The 24,664-nt window shown below is 44.7% G+C and overlaps 1 pseudogene; it reads left to right on the top strand.

Annotated features, from left to right (window-relative positions):
* Positions 1-644: 644 nt before the first annotated feature.
* On the top strand, positions 645-22,847 carry LOC132873942 (polyadenylate-binding protein 1-like; annotated as a pseudogene).
* The last annotated feature ends 1,817 nt before the right edge of the window (positions 22,848-24,664 follow it).

Raw genomic sequence — 24,664 nt, 5'->3', positions numbered from 1 at the left:
ATACAGAAATCAACTTTTAATAGAACTAAATTTTATTCGAACAAAATATCAAGAAACGCCACTAAAAGCCGATTAACTGGAACCTGTCGGCTTAAATATACACCGATCCCTGGTGTGATAATTTGTGACGTCACTGAATACCTGACTAAGATGAAGGATTTCTGAGAAATGTACTTTTTAGTTCACTTATAATAAACTTTGTCTGTTTAACTGGTGTAAGTGGTTAGCAAGGTCACCTCACAGCAAGAAGGTTCTGGGTTCGAACCCAGCGGCTGGCAAGGGCCTTTCTGTGTGGAGTTTGCATGTTCTCCCTGTGTCTGTGTGGGTTTCCTCCGGGTGCTCCGGTTTCCCCCAAAGACATGCGGTTAGGTGAGGTTAATATGGGACGGCCTTGGGCTGAGGTGCCATTGAGTGCCACCTAACTCCCAACTGCTCCCTGGGTGCTGTTAGCATGGCTGCCCACTGCTCTGGGTGTGTGTGCTCAATGCTCACGTGTGTGTGCGCATGTGTGTGTTCACTGCTTCAGATGGATTAAATGCAGAGAGGAAATTTCACAAGTGTGTGATGAATAAAGTTGTGCTTTCTTTCTTTCTTTCTTTCTTTCTTTTCGCCACTGAAAGTCTAATTTTTTTGCTTTAGTTGAAATGAAAAATTTTGTGACGGCCACACTATATGTGGGGGATCTGCACGCCAATGTGACCGAGCCCATGCTTGTGGAGAAATTCAGGCCTGCAGGACCCATTCACTCCATCCGGCTCTGCAGGGACAGGATGACAGGCTCCTCACTCGGCTACGCCTTCATCAACTTCTACCATCGAGCCGATGGTAATACAAACCGTACACAACAAAGGAGAACACTATTCTGCACACTTTTTGCATCTTTTACTGTTTATTAGACAGATCAGGTTGAGTAATGTGCCTGTTATGACATCTAGTTTTGTTCAAAACTATATGACATCTAGTTTTGTTCAAAACTATATTTTATATGTTTATTTTCTTATAAACACTATAATTAAAGATGAAAGTTCTCTCATTTTCAATGTGAGATTATGATCTTTTTCTATAACCTTTTTCACCCATCTTTACCAAGGGTGCCAATAATTCCGGATGTAAATGTATATGCTTGTAACAGACACGTCTTTTTATTGAAATAATCTACTTTTGTTTCCTCAGCTGAGCGAGCACTGGAAATGCTCAACTTTGAGCTCCTTATGGGACAGCCCATGCGCATAATGTGGTCTCAGAGGGATTCATCGCAGAGGAGCACTGGCATCGGAAACTTGTTCATAAAAAATTTAGACAAATCAATTGATAGCATGGCCCTTTTTGACACCTTTTCCCTCTTTGGAAAGATCGTATCGTGCAAGGTTTGCCCTGTGAACTGTTTAGATGTGAAAAGTATCTGTGTGAGCTGATATTAAAGTCCTGAGTTTAATCGTGTGTGTTGATATGATGTGTCTCTCCTGAAGGTTGTTTGTAATGAGAAAAGACCAGCAGGGTACGGCTATGTCCAGTTCGAGTCTGCAGAGGTAGCGGATTTAGTGAAGGAGAGGCTCAACGGCAAACTGCTGAACGGCCGTAAAGTGTAAGCCATGTAGAAATGATTACTTTTTACCAGCCTGAGTTTGAATGTCAGGGTTCTTTTGTCATTTGTTGAGATAAAGACTCTACGAGCAGTGTCTCTGTTGTGTTACAGGTGTATTGAACACTTTAAGTCCCGTGAGGCACGCATGGCTGAGAAAGGCAACCAGCATCCTCAAGTCCTCAGCAAGATTTTCATCAAAAACTTTGATGAGGACATGGACGGCAAGAAGCTGAAAAATATTTTCAGGAAGTTCGGTGAGGATCCCGAATAGAGTGTTATGAGTTAAACACCATGAACAAGGATTGCTTGAGCAAATTCTAGAGTTGAAACAGAGCTTTACAATTCTTTGTGTGTGTGTGTGTGTGTGTGTGTGTGTGTGTGTGTGTGTGTGTGTGTGTGTGTGTGTGTGTCCAGGTCCTGTGTCGAGTGTTCAGGTTATGTATGATAAGAACGGGAAGTCTAGAAAATTTGGCTTCATAAAATTTGTGAAGAATGAGGATGCGCAGAGGGTGAGTGAACACTGCAACACTCCAACCAAGTGTACTAGTGTCCAACCTTGTGCAAAGTTTCCTTCCAGCAGGAAAAACAGCGATTAATGGTGTACGTGTGTGTGCGTGTGTGTGTGTGCATGCGCATGCATGTTCAGGCTGTGGATGAAATGAACGGGAAAGAGCTGAATGGCAAGACTCTGTATGTGGGCCAAGCGCAGAGTAAAGCAGAGAGACAGGCTGAACTCAGGCACAAGTATGAACAGGTAAATACCCCCCCAACCCAGCCCATAACCCACCCACACACCCACACACATCTCACTCTGCCCTCTCTGCTGTAGGGGCTGAATCTCTATGTGAAGAACCTGGATGTTCATGTGGATGACGAGTGTCTGCGCAGTGAGTTCCTGCAATTTGGAGCCATAATCAGCGCAAAGGTCCCTTATATCTAATAATCCCTACCTTTTATTCTTTTTCCAAAAACTGATGTCCACTTACTGATGCTGAGCTGTGTATCTAGTATGAAAAGTTTCTGCAGCTTGGCTCTATTGTATGTGTCGAGGTACAAAACCAGAACCTTGATGTGAACAAAACACAGTCATCCTCTTCCTGTTCTATGATATTGAAATAATATTGGCTGGCTTTGAGTGGTTTGTCAGATATATTCCATTCAGCTAGCATGATACTGAACGAGTCAAAGACGAGTTCAGTATCATGCTAGCTGAATGGACTATATCTGATAGACCACGAAAAAAGCCATTATTATACATACACACTCTCCATATCAGCAGCACTAGCTTACCTGCGATTTGGAGCTGTCAGTGCAGCAGTGAAGTCACCTTCCAGCCGGTGTAGCATTCATCAGTAGTGTTAGCGAATGCTAATAAAGCAGTCAAGTCAGTGCTATCGAGAGCAAGTAGCACAGGCTAATGACCGAGAAACTAAGATTTCTGTCTCCGGGCTCTTCTTGCATGCTCACTACAGTATTTTTTCATTCATTACTTTTAAAATTAACATTGACAACTACACACAATGAAGTGACCTGGCAGCCAAAATTCTCTCAAAATCTTCCATGTTTAACAAAGCAAACCTGGCAGCCATGTTTGTTTACAAATTGTCACAGTCACTCGCTAGCTTGGAAGTTTTACATCTCCGATGTGTCTCTTTTCCAGTTTTTTTATGTCCGTTGGTATGTTTTTCTCTTGTAAATATGCATGAAGAAGATCTAATGAAGTTTTGGTAGCCTTTCAGGTGTTCAATGTATCTTTTTCTTTCCCGGCAAACACAAATATTGTTGTGCGCATGTGTAACAGAAATGTTTCTCACTGGATATTCGCATTGGCTCCGATGTGTGAAGTCATGTTGTCTTGACAATGTGCAGTATCATAAACCATATTGCACGCTCATTCTCCATTGGGTAGAGTGGCGTAATACACATACGATAAGGGATATGCCAACAACATTGCGTGCTATCGAAGCAAATTAATGAAACCCGCTAGCAGGGAATAGAACACATTTTTATTCCATGGAAAAAGTGTCCTGTATGTATAATAATCATTGTTATTCTATCCACATTCACTGGATATGAGCAATTGCAGGCTCTGATTGGCTACTCGACTACTAGGCTATCAGCTGATATACCGTGAGTAGAGAAAAACAAAATGGTGGAGTGTGTTGCTGAACCAACCGAGGACGAAAAAAAACTCTACAAGAAAACAAAATCCCCCAAAATGCAAAAAAAAAAACCCCAAACAAATATGGAAAGTATTTGAGTTTTTTTTTTTTCAAGAATTATCGGGGGTGGTGGTTATTTTTCAAGAATTAATATTTTAGCATTTTTCACAAATTGCTACTGTCATTTGGCTGGTTTGTTTACATCCTTCATCTTTAAGCATTACAATTTGTTGAATTTTTAAAAAGTTTATCAAATTTGCAACAAAAAAAAAGCTCTGTTTCTCAAAATCCAGTGAATGTGGATAGAATAAAACAATTATTCCACTCAATCTCGTCGTACATGGCTTATAGCCGACTCAGCCCTACACGCCTCCTAGGCTATCAGCTCAAGTACGACGAGATTGAGTGGAATAATTGTTAAATATTCCGTCATGGTTGGCCATGTTATCCTGTTTATCCTCGTGTCTCCTCATTGTTCCACTACAGGTGATGATGGAGAATGGCCGCTCTAAACGTTTTGGCTTTGTGCGGTTCTCATCCCCTAAGGAAGCCATGAATGCCATAAAGGGGATGAACGGCAGGATGTGGGGCAGGAAGAAGCTATATGTGGCTGTAGCTCAGCGCAAGGAGGAGCGCCAGGCTTACCTTTCTTCTCAGAACATGCAGAGGATAGTGAGCATGCAGGTTGGTGTTAACACAGTACAGAACATCTGCCAACATCTAAAATTATTCAGAATTGGACTTAAAGGGTTTCTGTCTGCAAAGGATAGAAGAACCCGAGCTTTAAGCTACTCTACTCTAGTTAATACTTCCAAGTTACCCCATGAGGATAGCAGAGCGAACTGCAACCTGTGAATCTGATCTGAGAGAAACAAGATGAAATAAAGTGTGCTAATGGCTGTGTGTATGTGTGCGTTACAGATGAAGAACCTGGCCCCCAATTATGCAAGCTGGCAACCAGTACAGATGACAGCATCACAAACAGCTGCAGCTGAGGTTCCAGTCTCAGAAGCAACTGGAGCTGAGGTTCCAGCTCCACAACCAGCTGCAGGGGATGTTCCAGCCCTAGAAACAACTGCAGCTGAGGTTCCAGGTCCACAACCAGCTGCAGGGGATGTTCCAGCTCCACAACCAGCTGCAGGGGATGTTCCAGCTCCACAACCAGCTGCAGGGGATGTTCCAGCTCCACAACCAGCTGCAGGGGATGTTCCAGCCCCAGAAACAACTGCAGCTGAGGTTCCAGCTCCACAACCAACTGCAGGGCATGTTCCAGCCCCAGAAACAACTGCAGCTGAGGTTCCAGGTCCACAATCAGCTGCAGCTGAGGTTCCAGGTCCACAATCAGCTGCAGCTGAGGTTCCAGCATCAGAAACAACTGCAGCAGAGGTTCCAGCATCAGAAACAACTGCAGCTGAGGCTTCCTAAGATCAATTAAAAAAGGATTTACAATACAGAAATGTCCAATTTCTGAAAAGCATATTCATTTATACACTCAGTACTTGGTTGGGGCTCCTCTACCATGAATTACTGCATCAATGTGGCGTGGCATGGAGGCGAGCAGCCTGTGGCACTGCTGAGGTGTTACTGAAGCCCAGGTTGCTTTGATAGTGGCCTTCGGCTCATCTGTATTTTTGGGTTGGGTGTTTCTCATCTTCCTCTTGACAATACAACATAGATTCTCTATGGGGTTCTGGTCAGGCGAGTTGGCTGGTCAATCGAGCACAGTAATATCATGGTCAGCAAACTATTTGGTCATAGTTTTGGCACTGTGGGCAGGTGCTAAGTCCTCAAAAACATTAATGGAATACTTTACCCGAAATGCTATATAAAAATCTATAAACAAGAGAGTAAAAATATAAGAATTTCTGCCATATACTTTGGGCACTGAATCCGTTCCATGATGTAAAGATTTAGAACCTCCAGAGGAGGCTCTTGGCTTCAAGTTTACGCATGGATAAGGCAGAATCTAATTGCATTTGAGTTACATTACAGCAACAAAACTGCTCTTGCACTGAATGAGAGCTGAAATAAAACTTATTTGCAGAAAACCAATTGTACAGTACCTTGCATTATTCACCCCATTTTATCTTTTCCATATTTTGTAGTGCTATTGTCATGGAAACTCACAAAAAAAATCAAAGGCTATGGAGTTGCAGAAAAGTAGAATAAAAAAAAAAAATCAAACCACAAAAGTCAAGTCAGTCTGCAGAGTGATCTCCCAGCAATCATAGCGTTTCTCGTTTCATACAGTTTCAAAATAACACAGTTGATGCCCAATAACATGCAAACTCCACACAAAAAGGCCCCCATCAGCTGTGAGGTTAGAACCAGGAACCTTCTTGCTGTGAGGCAACAGTGTGAACCACTACACCACCATGCCACTTCAAATCTGCATCAGATACAGACTGATACAGGCAAGTGCAGAACTAACACAATACAATATAATGTGATACTTAATGCAGAATGAACAACAAACTATTCATAGTGTACAATACATAATTCAGAATGGCTTTGGCCAAACCAGCACAACGTAAAAAATGATGCAGGATGCAGAGCTCATCACAACACGAGAACAATACACGCTTCAGAATGACTCAGTAATATTTGGCACTGACAACCTTTCGGTAAGCTCAGTCTCAATTTACTTGCTGACTGTAATTATGATCAGTCATAATAAATCAATTTATTATTACTTTTAAATGGCTGTTTCACAATCAGGGTATACTTTTTGGGTTCACAATAGTAAAAAAAAAAATCAAACCTCAGCTTTTTGTGTTTCTCTGCTGCCAAAAATGACCTTTTGAGATGGAAATTAACTGTGCAGACTTTCAGAGCTACAGGTCATATACTGGGCATGTTACTTGTAGTGAGAATACAGCATATAGTGTATTTCTCAAACTGACTACCTTTCTTATCATCCACAAGAGTAAGGCATACAAAGTGAAAAACTGTTGAAATACAAATTTTCAAGTACTGTGCAGCAATGTTTGTACATGGTGGTAACTGTACTAGCAACTGAAGTGGTGCCGATCCTTGTGGTTTAACTGAGAGGACACTTTTTTTTTTTGATGGACTCACATTTCAACCACATGTGAAGCTCTGCTGCAAATGTGTCTCACATCTGTTTCAAGTCCTGTGCAAAAACAGAATATTCTGCTTCAAAAGAGACAAATATTTTCTCAAAAAATAATTTGCAACCTCATCATATGGTGAGTGTTTTCCAGAGAGGATATTTTTGACGGACAAAGGATCCTGTCAGAGGCACTTAGTTTACAAAAAATTTAACTTCCACTTAAATATCTTCCTAATGGGAAAGAAAGTACTGTATACATCCTCGGCCTTGAATACTGACCTCGGCCCAGAGGGCCCCGCTCAGTACTTTCAAGACCTCGGTCACGGTATTTCACGATACGGACCTCCCAGCTGGTAAATAGCATATATGTACATTCTTGGGTCAGCCATCTATTATTATGCTATTTGAACAAATATTTTAATATTGAATAAAGAAATCAAATCACACTTATTTTCTTGATGCTTTTCAGTTTTAACGTTTGTTTTAGACACATACACACAGTTGTGTTCTGGTCTGGGAGATCTCTGCTCTCTCCCTCCTTCTCTATCCTCCACCATCACTGCAACACACACACAACATTAATCGACAACATATGCACTGACTTTGCCACTCACTTTCCATGGCCCCGCCCTCCCTTCGCAAACTGATGCTAGGCCACACCCCTGCTGCCACGTGTCCTTATTACTGTGGTCATAACAACCAAATATAACATTTCTACAGTAGATCATGGACGAGTCTAACGTCAGAAAAGCAGCGGGGTGACGTGTTTTTCGCAGTCACTTCCGGGAGACGCTTTTCACGTTTTATCCGAACAGTCAGTGGTAATGCATGTAAAATCCCTTCAATTTTCATAATATCAGCAAAGTTTGAGCGTTTTTCAGAGATAACGTACTGAAACCAAATAAATTATGGCGTGACTCCAACCTACCTCCCCCACAAAGATGAGTTTAGGTGAACCTCATTAATATTCTGATTGGACAGGGTCACGTGACCTTCCTTATTAGGAAATTACAGGTGCTGGTCATATAATTAGAATATCATGAAAAAGTTGATTTATTTCAGTAATTCCATTCAAAAAGTGAAACTTGTATATTATATTCATTCATTACACACAGACTGATATATTTCAAATGTTTATTTCTTTTAATTTTGATGATTATAACTGACAACTAATGAAAATCCCAAATTCAGTATCTCAGAAAATTAGAATATTACTTAAGACCAATACAAAAAATGGATTTTTAGAAATGTTGGCCAACTGAAAAGTATGAACATGAAAAGTATGAGCATGTACAGCACTCAATACTTAGTTGGGGCTCCTTTTGCCTGAATTACTGCAGCAATGCGGCGTGGCATGGAGTCGATCAGTCTGCGGCACTGCTCAGGTGTTATGAGAGCCCAGGTTGCTCTGATATGCATTGTTGCGTCTGGCGTATCGCATCTTCCTCTTCACAATACCCCATAGATTCACAATACCCCATAGATTCACAATACCCCATAGATTTTCTGAGTTGAGGTGAGTTTGCTGAGGTGAGTTTGCTGGCCAATTAAGAACAGGGTCCTTAAACCAGGTACTGGTAGCTTTGGCACTGTGTGCAGGTGCCAAGTCCTGTTGGTAAATGAAATCTGCATCTCCATAAAGTTGGTCAGCAGCAGGAGGCATGAAGTGCTCTAAAACTTCCTGGTAGACGGCTGCGTTGACCTTGGACCTCAGAAAACACAGTGGACCAACACCAGCAGATGACATGGCATCCCAAACCATCACTGACTGTGGAAACGTTACACTGGACCTCAAGCAACGTGGATTCTGTGCCTCTCCTCTCTTCCTCCAGACTCTGGGACCTTGATTTCCAAAGGAAATGCAAAATTTACTTTCATCAGAGAACATAACTTTGGACCACTCAGCAGCAGTCCAGTCCTTTTTGTCTTTAGCCCAGGTGAGACGCTTCTGACGCTGTCTCTTGTTCAAGAGTGGCTTCTTGCATACGTCTGCGAGTGGTGGTTCTTGAAGCACTGACTCCAGCTGCAATCCACTCTTTGTGAATCTCCCACACATTTTTGAATGGGTTTTGTTTCACAATCTCTCCAGGGTGCGGTTATCCCTATTGCTTTTACACTTTTTTCTACCACATCTTTTCCTTCCCTTCGCCTCTCTATTAATGTGCTTGGACACAGAGCTCTGTGAACAGCCAGCCTCTTTAGCAATGACCTTTTGTGTCTTGCCCTCCTTGTGCAAGGTGTCAGTGGTCGTCTTTTGGACAACTGTCAAGTCAGCAGTCTTCCCCATGATTGTGTAGCCTACAGAACAAGACTGAGAGACCATTTAAAGGCCTTTGCAGGTATTTTGAGTTAATTAGCTGATTAGAGTGTGGCACCAGGTGTCTTCAATATTGAACCTTTTCACAATATTCTAATTTTCTGAGATACTGAATTTGGGGTTTTCATTAGTTGTCAGTTATAATCATCAAAGTTAAAAGAAATAAACACTTGAAATATATCAGTCTGTGTGTCATGAATGAATATAATATACAAGTTTCACTTTTTAATGGAATTACTGAAATAAATCAACTTTTTCATGATATTCTAATTATATGACCAGCACCTGTATATGTAATTATATACATCAACCAAAAACATCACAGAAACTCTGTCCAAACAGGGAACACGCGGTCTGCTCACGTTTAACCCCTCATATCTCCACGAAGTGTCGACCAATTTTAATGATTCAAAAATGTTTTATTGATACAGAAATCAACTTTTAATAGAACTACATTTTATTTGAACAAAATATCAAGAAACGCCACTAAAAGCCGATTGACTGGAACTTGTCGGCTTAAATATACACCGATCCCTGGTGTGATAATTTATGACGTCAATGAATACCCGACTAAGATGAAGGATTTCTGAGAAATGTACTTTTTAGTCCACTTATAATAAACTTTGTCTGTTTAACCGGTGTAAGTGGTTAGCACAGTCGCCTCACAGCAAGAAGGTTCTGGGTTCGAACCCAGTGGCTGGCAAGGGCCTTTCTGTGTGGAGTTTGCATGTTCTCCCTGTGTCTGTGTGGGTTTCCTCCGGGTGCTCCGGTTTCCCCCAAAGACATGCGGTTAGGTTAATATGGGACAGCCTTGGGCTGAGGTGCCATTGAGTGCCACCTAACTCCCAACTGCTCCCTGGGCGCTGTTAGCATGGCTGCCCACTGCTCTGGGTGTGTGTGCTCAGTGCGCATGTGTGTGTTCACTGCTTCAGATGGGTTAAATGCAGAGAGGAAATTTCACAAGTGTGTGATGAATAAAGTTGTGCTTTCTTTCTTTCTTTCTTTTCGCCACTGAAAGTCTAATTTTTTTGCTTTAGTTGAAATGAAAAATTTTGTGATGGCTACACTGTATGTGGGGGATCTGCACGCCAGTGTGACCGAGCCCATGCTTGTGGAGAAATTCAGGCCTGCAAGGCCCATTCACTCCATCCGGCTCTGCAGGGACAGGATGACAGGCTCCTCACTCGGCTACGCCTTCATCAACTTCTACCATCGAGCCGATGATAATACAAACCGTACACAACAAAGGAGAAGACTATTCTGCAGACTTTTTGCATCTTTTACTGTTTATTAGACAGATCAGGTTGAGTAATGTGCCTGTTATGACATCTAGTTTTGTTCAAAACTATATTTTATATGTTTATTTTCTTATAAACACTATAATTAAAGATGAAAGTTCTCTCATTTTCAATGTGAGATTATGATCTTTTTCTATAACCTTTTTCACCCATCTTTACCAAGGGTGCCAATAATTCCGAATGTAAATGTATATGCTTGTAACAGACACGTCTTTTTATTGAAATAATCTACTTTTGTTTCCTCAGCTGAGCGAGCACTGGAAATGCTCAACTTTGAGCTCCTTATGGGACAGCCCATGCGCATAATGTGGTCTCAGAGGGATTCATCGCAGAGGAGCACTGGCATCGAAAACTTGTTCATAAAAAATTTAGACAAATCAATTGATAGCATGGCCCTTTTTGACACCTTTTCCCTCTTTGGAAAGATCGTATCGTGCAAGGTTTGCCCTGTGAACTGTTTAGATGTGAAAAGTATCTGTGTGAGCTGATATTAAAGTCCTGAGTTTAATCGTGTGTGTTGATATGATGTGTCTCTCCTGAAGGTTGTTTGTAATGAGAAAAGACCAGCAGGGTACGGCTATGTCCAGTGCGAGTCTGCAGAGGTAGCGGATTTAGTGAAGGAGAGGCTCAACGGCAAACTGCTGAACGGCCGTAAAGTGTAAGCCATGTAGAAATGATTACTTTTTACCAGCCTGAGTTTGAATGTCAGGGTTCTTTTGTCATTTGTTGAGATAAAGACTCTAAGAGCAGTGTCTCTGTTGTGTTACAGGTCTATTGAAAACTTTAAGTCCCGTGAGGCACGCATGGCTGAGAAAGGCAACCAGCATCCTCAAGTCCTCAGCAAGATTTTCATCAAAAACTTTGATGAGGACATGGACGGCAAGAAGCTGAAAAATATTTTCAGGAAGTTCGGTGAGGATCCCGAATAGTGTGTTATGAGTTAAACACCATGAACAAGGATTGTTTGAGCAAATTCTAGAGTTGAAACTGAGCTTTACAATTCTTTGTGTGTGTGTGTCCAGGTCCTGTGTCGAGTGTTCAGGTTATGTATGATAAGAACGGGAAGTCTAGAAAATTTGGCTTCATAAAATTTGTGAAGAATGAGGATGCGCAGACGGTGAGTGAACACTGCAACATTCCAACCAAGTGTACTAGTGTTCAACCTTGGGCAAAGTTTCCTTCCAGCAGGAAAAACAGCGATTAATGGTGTACGTGTGCGTGTGTGTGCATGCGTGTGTGTGTGTGTGTGTGCATGCGCATGCATGTTCAGGCTGTGGATGAAATGAACGGGAAAGAGCTGAATGGCAAGACTCTGTATGTGGGCCAAGCGCAGAGTAAAGCAGAGAGACAGGCTGAACTCAGGCACAAGTATGAACAGGTAAATGCCCCCCCCAACCAAACCCATACCCCACCCACACACCCACACACATCTCACTCTGCCCCCTCTGCTGTAGGGGCTGAATCTCTACGTGAAGAACCTGGATGTTCATGTGGATGACGAGTGTCTGCGCAGTGAGTTCCTGCAATTTGGAGCCATAATCAGCGCAAAGGTCCCTTATATCTAATAATCCCTACCTTTTATTCTTTTTCCAAAAACTGAGGTCCACTTACTGATGCTGAACTGTGTATCTAGTATGAAAAGTTTCTGTAGCTTGGCTCTGCTGTATGTGTCGAGGTACAAAACCAGAACCTTGATGTGAACAAAACACAGTCATCCTCTTCCTGTTCTATGATATTGAAATAATATTGGCTGGCTTTGAGTGGTTTGTCAGATATTTTCCATTCAGCTAGCATGATACTGAACGAGTCAAAGACGAGTTCAGTATCATGCTAGCTGAATGGAATTGTGGCAGTTCTTATGTATGGGCGGAGCACAGAAGACGGCAGGACAGAACTCAGGTTGACAATCTGCTTTATTTGCACTTTTCAGTCGCAAACACTCTCACACTCACGCACACACATCAGCCGTCTGGTTCGGGAGAGCTCCCCTGCTCTCTGCTCTCCCTCCTTATATCGGGCGCGGTCACTGGGAAGACACACAAACAGGTTATTTGCTCTCAGGTGTAGTGATTCTGCCACTTACCTTCCCTGACTCCGCCCTCCTGTCACAGACCGGCGCTTGACCACGCCCCCACTGCCACATACCCCCCCGCCCGACTCAGGCCGGGCAGCCGTCTGGCCTGCAGCCGACTCCCCCCCCCCCCCTTGAGGGGAGAGGAAGTCCCCCACGACCATCTGTGCCCCCGGCCTGTGGACCACCTTGAAATTAAAGGGTTGGAGTGCCAGATACCAACGGGTGATCCGCGTGTTGGCATCCTTCATGCGGTGGAGCCACTGGAGGGGCGCGTGGTCCGAACAGAGGGTGAAAGGGCGCCCCAGCAGGTAGTACCGGAGGGCGAGGACCGCCCACTTGATAGCCAGACACTCTTTCTCTATGGTGCTGTAGCGCCCCTCACGCACCGACAGCTTCCTGCTGATGTACAGGACGGGGCGGTCCTCCCCCTCCACCTCCTGGGACAAAACTGCCCCCAGCCCTCTGTCCGAAGCATCGATCTGCAACATAAAGGGGAGAGAAAAGTCAGGGGAGTGTAGAAGTGGCCCCCCACACAGTGCAGCCTTTACCTCAGAAAAAGCCCGCTGGCATTGCTCCGTCCACTGGACCGTATCTGGTGCCCCCTTTTTAGTAAGATCAGTCAGCGGGCTGGTGACATCCGAATAATTAGGTATAAACCTACGTTAATAGCCAGCCAGCTGCAGGAACTGTCTCACCCCCTTTTTGGTCTTGGGCCTCGGGCAGGCCGCAATTGCTGCCGTCTTATTAATTTGGGGACGCACCTGCCCGTTGCCCAAGTGGAAGCCCAGATACCGTACTTCCACCTGCCCAATCGCACACTTCTTTGGGTTGGCTGTAAGCCCCGCTCGCCTCAGTGACCTAAGGACGGCCCTCAGATGTTCGAGGTGCCACTGCCAGTCATTACTATACAAGCCCGATTCCAAAAAAGTTGGGACAAAGTACAAATTGTAAATAAAAACAGAATGCAATGATGTGGAAGTTTCAAAATTCCATATTTTATTCAGAATAGCACATAGATGACTTATCAAATGTTTAAACTGAGAAAATGCATCATTTAAAGAGAAAAATTAGGTGATTTTAAATTTCATGACAACAACACATCTCAAAAAAGTTGGGACAAGGCCATGTTTACCACTGTCAGACATCCCCTTTTCTCTTTACAACAGTCTGTAAACGTCTGGGGACTGAGGAGACAAGTTGCTCAAGTTTAGGGATAGGAATGTTAACCCATTCTTGTCTAATGTAGGATTCTCGTTGCTCAACTCTCTTAGGCCTTTTTGGTCGTATCTTCCATTTTATGATGTGCCAAATGATTTCTATGGGTGAAAGATCTGGACTGCAGGCTGGCCAGTTCAGTACCTGGACCCTTCTTCTATGCAGCCATGATGCTGTAATTGATGCAGTATGTGGTTTGGCATTGTCATATTGGAAAATGCAAGGTCTCCCATGAAAGAGACGTCGTCTGGATGGGAGGATATGTTGCTCTAGAACCTGGATATACTAGGCCGTAAGGTGAACCCCGTTTTCGTTTCATCTCGCTCCGACATCTCCGAACTACGAAATATTTATTTTAAAACTAAGAATGAGTACTAGAAAGTGTGGCGAAAAAAGTTCTCACCTTATAATCCTGTCAATTCCTCGCACCGAGCGATCGCGTGGCGAACTATTTTCCTCTAAAAATGACGTGTCGGGACATCACGTGACCGGTCTGGACCAATCGCGTTGCCGATTTTTGACCACAGATCAGCTGACAGCTTGCGTAATTACAGTCACATTAGTAGAAAAAGTCTCCAAACACCCTCCAAAGTGGGTGAAATGTCTAAGTCCTAAATAGTGCTTTAAATACATCACTAAGACAATATTGCATATATGTGGTATATTGAAGTGTTTATATTATTTTTAGAATAAAAATAATTTTTATTATCACCATTATTATAGTACAAAATATGGTGTAATGGTCTATGACTAGGACCATTCATGTATTCATTCTCTTAGGTTATTAACTATAAAGTACTGATCAACCATAAAACAATTTGCTTGAAAAACAGACCTACAATGTTACACAGGCAGTAATGGAATAGAGTATTGACTCGTCATTGTGGGCTATACACACCATGGATTAGCCATAAAATGGCATATATAATATATAGGCAATGCGTGTGATTTCAGATCAAGATTTAAGAAATTGTGCAGGAAGGAGAAGAGTCCATAGGAATAATAATACGCAATAATAATAATAATAATAATAATAATAATAATACAACCTATATATAATATTGCAGTTCTATTGCTCAGTTCAGAGGCACAATAGCAGGGATTCAAGTATTCACTACCTATGCAGCGGCACAGAAGAGGTAGGTAAACGCACTAGGCAGCACTATGCACCTGCAGCAGCGGCAACAAAGAAGATGCAAGACTGAGTCATCATACAACAGAACTATGTGGCAAATTGCAAACTTTAATAGAAAATGTAAACAACAAAACAGTGATATATACACATTACAAATGCACATTTATATATACACAAAAAAAAAAAATATATATATATATATAAAAAAGTCCTGTGGCACGGTGCAAAAAGGCAGGGGTCAGCATCCAGGCAATGACCTAGGTGTCAGTGACAGAGAAAGAGAGAGGGGGGAAGACACACACACACACACACACACACTGCTGTGACTAATTGTCTTCACATTGAACAAGTAGCAAGTAGCATTCTATGGTCATGTATGAGAAGTTAGTACATGGCTTACTTGTCCTTCTCTTGTCTAGCAGGCTCATTCAGAAATCTGGTGTACTGCTGGTAGCAGCTCTTGTGGTACTGCACCTCCAGAGCCACACAGTCTTTGTCCTTAATGTGTACCAGAATACTGTGGTCATCTTTAGTCTCAGCAGCAGTCTGCAACTTGCCTTGCCAGACAGAAAGACATGCTTATTACCACATAGGAATTTAAGTTTGCCAGCAGCATATTCACATAAAGGCACACATATGTTACATGCATACAAACACTGAAACATAACATCCATGCATGCAAACACACTTGCAGAGGGAGATAGCACTGTAGATAGTCATCAGTGATAGTGACCCTTTGTGTGTGGGGGGGCAGGGGGGTTGATCAGTGATTGTGACCCTTTGTGTGTGTGTGTGTGGATGGGTGGGTTTGCTTACCTGCTGTTAAGGTCTCAGCTTTTGAAAGAGCTTCCCTTTGTCGTTTGCCTCCCTTTAAGATGAATTTGAGGTTTTTTTTACATATAATGCACAGGGCAGGAAGGACGGGACCTGAGCTGGACATAGGCAGTGCTGACCTGGATCTAAGACTCTTAGTGCTGCCCGATGTTGAGGGGCCAGCTTCGGAGGGGGGGGCAGCTTCGGGGGGGGTCTTGCGGCGTCTTGAGTTTCATCTCCCCATTCTTTCTCGCGCAACATACGCTTTCCCGCTCGTTCAATAGCAAGTTTGTCCGTAAACCTGCGGTAACATGCAGGGTGGAAGGCAGCATCCTCGGGTATCTTGTCAAACTCTAAATCTCAACAGTGTTTGTAGTTTTCGGCTAGTCTCCTGTTCTCACCGCTCAACTGCAGCCACTGTCGGATACTGTCCCGGTATGTATTCCACCGTTTGAAGGTAAATTCCTGGGTCACTCCGTGCTTCACAGAAGCTATATGCATATAGCACTGCTTACGTGCAAGAAGTTTTCTCCTTTTTGCCGTTATTTCCAAACTTTCCTCTCCTCTACTGCTACTAGACGAGGCTGTGGCGGCTGCCATGTTGGTCTCTTGTTTACGAAATGGGGCTACGTCGCGGGTGTTTATGGGATACGTCAGCAACCGTGAAACCTGTTCTGTAGCGAAATCTTATTCCGCGGTGCCAAAATATCATTCCGCGCCGATGACATTAGTTCGCTTTTTCAAGCCTTCGTGCGAAAAATTGACAGCATTACAAGGTGAGAACTTTTTGATGACATCATTTCATAATACGTCCATTTTTAAGAATTGGATATTATGTAGTTCGGAGATGTCGGAGCGGAATCTTGTTTCTGAAAGACTTTTCGGGGTTCACCTTACAGCCTATACCTTCCAGTATTGATGGTGTCTTTCCAGATGTGTAAGCTGCCCATGCCACACGCACTAATGCAACCCCAGACCATCAGAGATGCAGGCTTCTGAACTGAGTGCTGATAACAACTTGGGTCGTCCTTCTCCTCTTTAGTCCGAATGACATGGCGTCCCTGATTTCCATAAAGAACTTCAAATGTTGATTTGTCTGACCACAGAACAGTTTTCCACTTTGCCGCAGTCCATTTTAAATGAGCCTTCGCCCAGAGAAGACGTCTGCGCTTCTGGATCATGTTTAGATACGGCTTCTTTTTTGAACTATTGAGGTTTAGCTGGCAACGGTGGATGGCACGGTGAATTGTGTTCACAGATAATGTTCTCTGGAAATATTCCTGAGCCCATTTTGTGATTTCCAATACAGAAGCATGCCTGTATGTGATGCAGTGCCGTCTAAGGGCCCAAAGATCACGGGCACCCAGTATGGTTTTCTGGCCTTGACCCTTACGCACAGAGATTCTTCCAGGTTCTCTGAATCTTTTGATGATATTATGCACTGTAGATGATGATATGTTCAAACTCTTTGCAATTTTACACTGTCGAACTCCTGTCTGATATTGCTCCACTATTTGTCGGCGCAGAATTAGGGGGATTGGTGATCCTCTTCCCATCTTTACTTCTGAGAGCTGCTGCCACTCCAAGATGCTCTTTTTATACCCAGTCATGTTAATGACCTATTGCCAATTGACCTAATAAGTTGCAATTTGGTCCTCCAGCTGTTCCTTTTTTGTACCTTTAACTTTTCCAGCCTCTTATTGCCCCTGTCCCAACTTTTTTGAGATGTGTTGCTCTCATGAAATTTCAAATGAGCCAATATTTGGCATGAAATTTCAAAATGTCTCACTTTCGATATTTGGTATGTTGTCTATGTTCTACTGTGAATACAATATCAGTTTTTGAGATTTGTAAATTATTGCATTCCGTTTTTATTTACAATTTGTTCTTTGTCCCAACTTTTTTGGAATCGGGGTTGTAGATGATGTCATCTAGATAAGCGGCCGCATAAGTGGCGTGAGGGCGGAGGACTCCGTCCATCAGCCGCTGAAACGTAGCGGGCGCCGCAGACAGCCCAAACGGAAGGGTGACGAATTGGTGTAAACCAAACGGTGTGGAAAAGGCCATTTTTTCTAGGGATAGTGGAGTCAAGGGGATCTGCCAATATCCCTTCGTCAAATCCAGCATCGAATAAAAGCGAGCAGTGCCGAGTCGATCGAGCAGCTCATCAATACGAGGCATTGGGTACGCGTTTGAATTTAGACACCGCGTTGACTTTTCTGTAGTCCACACAGAACCGGACCGACCGGTCGGCCTTGGGTACCAAGACCACCGGGCTGCTCCAGTCACTGTGGGACTCCTCGACGATGCCCATTTCGAGCATGGTCTCAAGTTCTTCCTGAACCACCTTTTTTTTGTGTTCGGGTAGTCTGTAAGGGCGGCTACGCACTACTACCCCTGGGGGCATCTCTATGTGGTGCTCTATGCGGTTAGTGCGACCGGGCAAGGGCGAGAATACATCCGAAAACTTGGTCTGCAACTGGGTGACCTCTGTGAGCTGGGTCGGGGAGAGGTGGTCTCCACAGGGGACCGGAGGGGTACGTGATGTCAATGCCCCTTTTTGAACCTCCGGCCCCAGCTCCGCCTTCTCCGGAACCACCGACACCAACACAATGGGGACCTCGTCCTTCCAGAGTTTAAGGAGATTGAGGTGGTAAATTTGTAGCGCCCCACCCCATCCATTTGCCTCACCTCGTAGTCGACGTCCCCGACTCGCCGTGTGACCTCAAAGGGACCTTGCCACTTGGCGATCAATTTGGAGCTCGAACTGGGCAACAGTATGAGTACTTTATCTCCCTGGGTGAACTCCCTAAGGCGCGCGTACCCTTGTTGTACAGGTGGGCTTGCCGTTCCTGGACCTGCCGCAAATTCTCCTGGGTTAGGTGGGTGAGCATGTGGAGTTTTGCGCGCAGGTCCATAACGTATTGAATTTCGTTCTTGCTTTGTGAAGGTCCCTCCTCCCAATTTTCCCGCAGCACGTCTAGAATGCCGCGCGGCTTACGCCCATATAATAATTCGAACGGGGAGAAGCCCATGGAGGCCTGGGGGACCTCTCGCACTGAGAACAACAAGGGCTCGAGCCACTTATCCCAATTACATGCGTCCTCACTTACGAATTTTTTAATGATATTTTTGAGGGTGCGATTGAACCGTTCCACTAAACCGTCCGTTTGTGGGTGATACACACTGGTGCGGATCGGCTTAATCCCCAATAACCCATACAGTTCGCGCAGTGTCCGTGACATAAATGTAATTCCTTAATCAGTCAGAATCTCTTTCGGGATTCCGACTCGGGAGATAACGCGGAAGAGCTCCTCCGCAATACTGCGTGCTGAGATATTGCGCAGAGGCACTGCTTCCGGGTATCGCGTTGCATAGTCCACCAGAACTAATATAAAGCAGTACCCTCGTGCTAACCGATCTAATGGCCCGACAAGATCCATCCCAATTCTCTCAAACCGGGTCTCGATCAGTGGAAGAGGGCGCAAAGGCGCTTTTGGAATGGCCGCTGGATTTACTAACTGGCATTCGCGGCATGCCGTACACCACCTACGAACATCGCTGCGAATCCCCGGCAAATAGAATCGGGCCATTATTCGGGCTAGTGTCTTGTCCTGCCCTAGGTGTCCAGCCATGGGATTAAAGTGAGCCGCCTGGAATACCAATTCCCGGCGGCTCTTTGGAATTAAAAGCTGCATGATTTGCTCTTTCGTCTGAGTGTCCTGCGTCACTTGGTATAATCTATCCTTCATAATAGAGAAGTAGGGGAAGGACGGGGTGGCGTTCGGTGTGAACGTTTGACCATTGATTACTCTCACTTGGTCAAACGCATGTCGCAGAGTCTCGTCTCACGACTGTTCTAATGGGAAATCTGCAAGGGATTCCCCGAGAGAGAGAGGAGGAGCCTGGGGCTCCTCACTCTGATGCGTAGATGACGTAGACGGCTCTGTGACAGCTGCTCCCGCCAAAGCGACACCGGGACCTCCCCCTGCTAAATGGCAGGACCCACTCTCTACTAAGCGCGACAACAAACCCCGAAATCCCAGCCAATCAGTCCCCAAAATCAAAGAGTGGGTAAGGCGAGGATTAACTGCCACCTTCACTATAAATTTTTCCTCTCGGAAAAAAATGTGGACTGACACCAAAGGGTAGCTTAGCTTCATCCCCGTGCACACACAACACCTTCACCCCCTGTGCTCCCGCCAATGCCTCATTTTGAACCAGGCTTTGGTGAATTGAGGTCTGATTACAACCAGAATCCACCAACGCCTGATATGTATCCCCTTGGATACTCACCGGTATGCAATACGCTCCAGCCTGATCGAGGGCGGCTTCTGGCGCGTCGGGGATCCGAACCACCGCGCCCACCTCCATTGCCGTGCACTGCTGTTGGAGGTGACCTGGTTCCCCGCAGCGCCAGCAAACCGGCCCGGGCTTCCTCTCTGCACCGGTGTTCTGGGGCTCACTCACCTGAGGGGGGAGAGAGACAGACACAGAAAGGAGAAACGGGAGGGCACTGTGGGTGCAGTGGGCTGGCTGGGGTGGTGCCGGCCCCCGCCTCCGCGGTGGGGGAATGGGGCGAGGACGGGACACAGAAGGAGGGGGAGAAAGAGAGAGAGAAGAGGAGAGAAGAGAAGAGGCTGTCTGCTGTCCTGCCGCCGGAACAGCCGCCAAATGGTCCTCCGCCAGCTCGATGGCATGATCCAGCGACGCCGGGCGGTGGCACTGGACACACTCCGCGGTTCCTGTGGGCAAGCGCGCGATGAACTGCTCCAGCACCACCTGATCGACGATCTCCTTGGCATCGCGGTTGTTGGCCCTCAGCCACTGCCAGCAGGTGTCCCGGAGTTGCTGGCCAAACGCAAACGGGCGGCCGACTTCCTCCAAGCGCAGAGCGCGGAAGCGCTGGCGCTGTTGTTCGGGGGTGCGCCCCACGCGCTGGAGGATGGCCCAGCGAAGGTCCGCGAAGGCCAGCCGGCGGTCGGCGGGGAGCTGTAGCGCAGCCAACTGCGCCTCCCCCGTTAGCAGGGGAAGGAGGCGTGCCACGCGCTGATCCATCGGCCACCTCGAGGTCTCCGCGACTTGCTCAAAGAGCGTGATGAAAGCCTCGGGGTCATCCTGCGGGCCCATCTTTGTCAGGGTGAGGGGGGACGGGCCCGCGATGGAAGTGTCGATTGTCCCCGCCGACGCGAGGAGGTGCCGGAACGCCTGTCGGTCCTCTTGCTGGGCCAACACCAGGGCCTCGAAGCGCTGCTCCTGCTCCTTATGGAGCGTGACGAGCGCCTGGTGCTGGCGTTACTGGACCGTGGCGAGGGCGTGGACCAGGTCGGCGAACGGGGAAGACTCCATGGGGTGGTTCGGCGTTCTGTGCTCCCCGTCCCAGGTTTCAGCACCACTGTGGCAGTTCTCACGCTGCACGCTCACTACAGTATTTTTTCATTCATAGGGAAATTAATACTTTACTTAGTTACTTTTAAAATTAACATCGACAACTACACACAATGAAGTAACCTGGCAGCCAAAATTCTCTCAAAATCTTCCGTGTTTAACAAAGCAAACCTGGCGGCCATGTTTGTTTACAAATTGTCACAGTCACTCGCTAGCTCGGAAGTTTTACATCTCCGATGTGTCTCTTTTCTACGGAGCCCCTAAAGGGACATGGAATAAAAAAAATCACAGTAAAAGCAAAAGTTAAGCTGATGTACTTCCAGGTTAGCCTGATTTATTTCCGCTGGCTGGTCAGATTGTAAACAATAATGGAGAGTGTTCACCCGTGGGAGACCTGCATGGAGTTTTATTTTGAGATTGGCCTCAAATATAAAGACATAAAATCAGTACTTGCCGATAAACACGGCTTTCATATTAGTGAGAGACATCTGAAGCGACTCCTTAACGAACGAGGACACTAAAGGGACATGGAATTCCAGTTTTTTTTATGTCCGTTGGTATGTTTTTCTCTTGTAAATATGCATGAAGAAGATCTAATGAAGTTTTGGTAGCCTTTCGGGTGTTCAATGTATCTTTCTCTTTCCCGGCAAACACAAATATTGTTGTGCGCATGTGCAACAGAAATGTTTCTCACTGGATATTCGCATTGGCTCCGATGTGTGAAGTCATGTTGTCTTGACAATGTGCAGTATCATAAACCATATTGCACGCTCATTCTCCATTGGGCAGAGTGGCGTAATACACGTACGATAAGGGATATGCCAACAACATTGCATGCTATCGAAGCAAAGGAATGAAACCCGCTAGAAGGGAATAGAACACATTTTTCTTCCATGTAAAAAGTGTCCTGTATGTATAATAATCATTGTTATTCTATCCACATTCACTGGATATGAGCAATCGCAGGCTCTGATTGGCTACTCGACTACTAGGCTATCAGCTGATATACCGTGAGTAGAGAAAAACAAAATGGTGGAGTGTGTTGCTGAACCAACCGAGGACGAAATAAAAAACTCTACAAAATGCAAAAAAAAAAACCCCAACCAAATATGGAAAGTATTTGATGTTTTTTTTTTCAAGAATTATCGTTTTTTTTTACAAGAATTATTATTTTAGCATTTTTCACAAATTGCTACTGTCATTTGGCTGGTTTGTTTACATCCTTCATCTTTAAGCATTAAAATTTGTTGAATTTTTAAAAGGTTTATCAAATTTGCAAAAAAAAAAAGCTCTGTTTCTCAAAATCCAGTGAATGTGGACAGAATAAAACAATTATTCCACTCATTCTCGTCGTACATGGCTTATAGCCGACTCAGCCCTACACGCCTCCTAGGCTATCAGCTCATGTATGACGAGATTGAGTGGAATAATTGTTAAATATTCCGTCACGGTTAGCCATGTTAGCCTGTTTATCCTCGTGTCTCCTCATTGATCCACTACAGGTGATGATGGAGAATGGCCGCTCTAAACGTTTTGGCTTTGTGCGGTTCTCATCCCCGAAGGAAGCCATGAATGCCATAAAGGGGATGAACGGCAGGATGTGGGGCAGGAAGAAGCTATATGTGGCTGTAGCTCAGCGCAAGGAGGAGCGCCAGGCTTACCGTTCTTCTCAGAACATGCAGAGAATAGTGAGCATGAAGGTTGGTGTTAACACAGTACAGAACATCTGCCAACATCTAAAATTATTCAAAATTGGACTTAAAGGGTTTCTGTCTGTAAAGGATTGAAGAACCCGAGCTTTAACCTACTCTACTCTAGTTAATACTTCCAAGTTACCCCATGAGGATAGCAGAGCTAAATTACACTTATTTTCTTGATGCTTTTCAGTTTTATCGTTTGTTTTAGACACATACACACAGTTGTGTTCTGGTCTGGGAGATCTCTGCTCTCTCCCTCCTTCTCTATCCTCCACCGTCACTGCAACACACACACACAACATTAATCGACAACATATGCACTGACTTTGCCACTCACTTTCCATGGCCCCGCCCTCCCTTCGCAAACTGATGCTAGGCCACACCCCCGCTGCCACGTGTCCTTATTACTGTGGTCATAAGAACCAAATATAACATTTCTACAGTAGATCATGGACGAGTCTAACGTCAGAAAAGCAGCGGGGTGACGTGTTTTTTTCGCAGTCACTTCCGGGAGACGCTTTTCGCGTTTTATCCGAACAGTCAGTGGTAAAGTATGTAAAATCCCTTCAGTTTTCATAATATCAGCAAAGTTTGAGCATTTTTCAGAGATAACGTACTGAAACCAAAGAAATTATGGCGTGACTCCAACCTACCTCCCCCACAAAGATGAGTTTAGGCGAACCGCATTAATATTCTGATTGGACAGGGTCACGTGACCTTCCTTATTAGGAAATTACAGGTGCTGGTCATATAATTAGAATATCATGAAAAAGTTGATTTATTTCAGTAATTCCATTCAAAAAGTGAAACTTGTATATTATATTCATTCATTACACACAGACTGATATATTTCAAATGTTTATTTCTTTTAATTTTGATGATTATAACTGACAACTAATGAAAATCCCAAATTCAGTATCTCAGAAAATTAGAATATTACTTAAGACCAATACAAAAAATGGATTTTTAGAAATGTTGGCCAACTGAAAAGTATGAACATGAAAAGTATGAGCATGTACAGCACTCAGTACTTAGTTGGGGCTCCTTTTGCCTGAATTACTGCAGCAATGCGGCGTGGCATGGAGTCGATCAGTCTGTGGCACTGCTCAGGTCTTATGACAGCTCAGGTTGCTCTGATATGCATTGTTGGGTCTGGCGTATCGCATCTTCCTCTTCACAATACCCCATAGATTCACAATACCCCATAGATTTTCTATGGGGTTAAGGCCAGGTGAGTTTGCTGGCCAATTAAGAACAGGGTCCTTAAACCAGGTACTGGTAGCTTTGGCACTGTGTGCAGGTGCCAAGTCCTGTTGGAAAATGAAATCTGCATCTCCATAAAGTTGGTCAGCAGCAGGAGGCATGAAGTGCTCTAAAACTTCCTGGTAGACGGCTGCGTTGACCTTGGACCTCAGAAAACACAGTGGACCAACACCAACAGATGACATGGCACCCCAAACCATCACTGACTGTGGAAACGTTACACTGGACCTCAAGCAACATGGATTCTGTGCCTCTCCTCTCTTCCTCCAGACTCTGGGACCTTGATTTCCAAAGGAAATGCAAAATTTACTTTCATCAGAGAACATAACTTTGGACCACTCAGCAGCAGTCCAGTCCTTTTTGTCTTTAGCCCAGGTGAGACGCTTCTGACGCTGTCTCTTGTTCAAGAGTGGCTTCTTGCATATGTCTGTGCGTGGTGGTTCTTGAAGCACTGACTCCAGCTGCAATCCACTCTTTGTGAATCTCCCCCACATTTTTGAATGGGTTTTGTTTCACAATCCTCTCCAGGGTGCGGTTATCCCTATTGCTTGTACACTTTTTTCTACCACATCTTTTCCTTCCCTTCACCTCTCTATTAATGTGCTTGGACACAGAGCTCTGTGAACAGCCAGCCTCTTTAGCAA

The sequence above is a fragment of the Neoarius graeffei genome, chromosome 26 (assembly GCF_027579695.1).
Source record: "Neoarius graeffei isolate fNeoGra1 chromosome 26, fNeoGra1.pri, whole genome shotgun sequence".
NCBI classification, from domain to species: Eukaryota; Metazoa; Chordata; class Actinopteri; order Siluriformes; family Ariidae; genus Neoarius; species Neoarius graeffei.
The sequence above is the reverse complement of the archived record's forward strand: the minus strand, read 5'-3'. Positions and strand labels throughout refer to the sequence as shown.